Genomic DNA, 1,674 nt, shown 5'->3' with positions numbered 1-1,674 from the left:
GTGAAAATCTCTAAAAAAAAAAAAAAAAAAAGAAAAAAGAAAAAAAATAAAAATGATCAGACAACTTTAAAGAACTAAGGTTAACTTTATGGAGTCCATAAAATCTTCTGTGTTGGAAAAAAAAAGAAAAAGAAAGAAAGAAAAGAAAAAGGAAAATCTTCCAAAGGGACAGGGTTTAAGGAAGTTTGTATTCTCATACAGTTTTTACAGTTTATTTATTTTACTCATGACAGAGAGCATGTGCATATGCACAAGAGAGAGGGACAGAAAGAGAGAAAAAAGCACTTGCCACAGAGACTGCTCAACCCATCATCCCCCTCCCCCAGCCTTCCAGCTTATCAGGCTCTTGGTCACATGTATGCCCAGCATGTTTCAGGTCAACCAGGTTAGGGATTTGAACACGCCATTATCAACGTGGTTTTCCACAACTGTAGTTCAGTATACTATTGAATATGCCACCAAGGTTGAGATTCATTTTGTGTGGAAAGTGAATTATTCCAAGTTTAAAGTATATACAAACTCATTAACAATGGCAAATAGTGTGGCCAATGGTCAGAAGCCTAGAAGGAAAAATATTGGAAGACTAAGAAAAAGAAGTTCTGATGTAGAGGTACGTGGATGAACAGACAAGAGTGGCCATGAAGTATAAATACAAGGTCTTTGTACCACATGTTAACACTCAACAGAAATAATCTGTCATGGCAGAGGTACTAAATCGGAGACAATGACCTACCGAGTGAGCCAGCTGATGTCAGCCAGTCCCTGTTGTCAGCTCGCCCAGAGCAGGAACAATGGTTACATGAGCAATCTGACTACGGTGGCAGAGGTAGAAGTTGTGAATTGCCCAGTAATATGGGCTCCCATTGACCAAGGCTGATCTTACTATGGCAGTTCATCCTAGTGGCAACAAATGTTGCTAGCCTTGATATTCTCTAATTCTTCAAGGACCACAATCAACAACTTGTTGTCAAGTTGACTACAATGGCCTCTTCCAGCCTGGAAAAGACAGTGGCTCATTTTCATAGAAGGAAGAACTTATTGTGGGCAAACTTAGGAGTTTGCCTTTACTACCTGAAGACCTTAACCAGCACCATTATCCATGGGTTTACACAGTGTTTGATCCCCTGATCAAACTCAACATAACATAGTGGCAGAGAAAGGATGACTCTTTATAGCAAAAGTGGTATGGAATTGGGCCCTTGATCATGGCATTCACTGGCCATAACACATAATTTATGACCCAGTATCTGCCAGCCCGACAGAGTGTTAGAGCAGCTTTCTGGAAATATCTGAAGCATCTGGTCAGAAGCAAGACTCCATCCTCCAGGATGTTATATCTTCCCTGAATTAATATGGAGGTGCAACACCAAGCTCCACCTTCAAGGAAGGACTTGCTGCTCAATTGTGGGGAGTATCAACAGGTAGCCTCTAGCTGTCTGCCTCTACAAGCTTTCCCTTAGCTTCGAAGAGCTGACTCTTTACAGGTCACATCCTTCCCCTTAACAGCCCATATCTCTCAGGGAGAAGAGCAGAAGCAGAAAGGCCCAGCCACAATAGCCCAATATAAGACATTCCCAAAGGCTTTGCTCACCCCAGAGTTTCCTGCATCTGGGTCCATTTCTTCCTCTCCTCTTCCCTAATAAATATCTTGTTTCCAAACTTTTTCTCACAGCT

The sequence above is a fragment of the Tupaia chinensis genome, unplaced genomic scaffold, assembly GCF_000334495.1.
Source record: "Tupaia chinensis unplaced genomic scaffold, TupChi_1.0 Scaffold000600_1, whole genome shotgun sequence".
Lineage (NCBI taxonomy): Eukaryota > Metazoa > Chordata > Mammalia > Scandentia > Tupaiidae > Tupaia > Tupaia belangeri.
Note: the sequence above shows the minus strand (reverse complement) of the source record.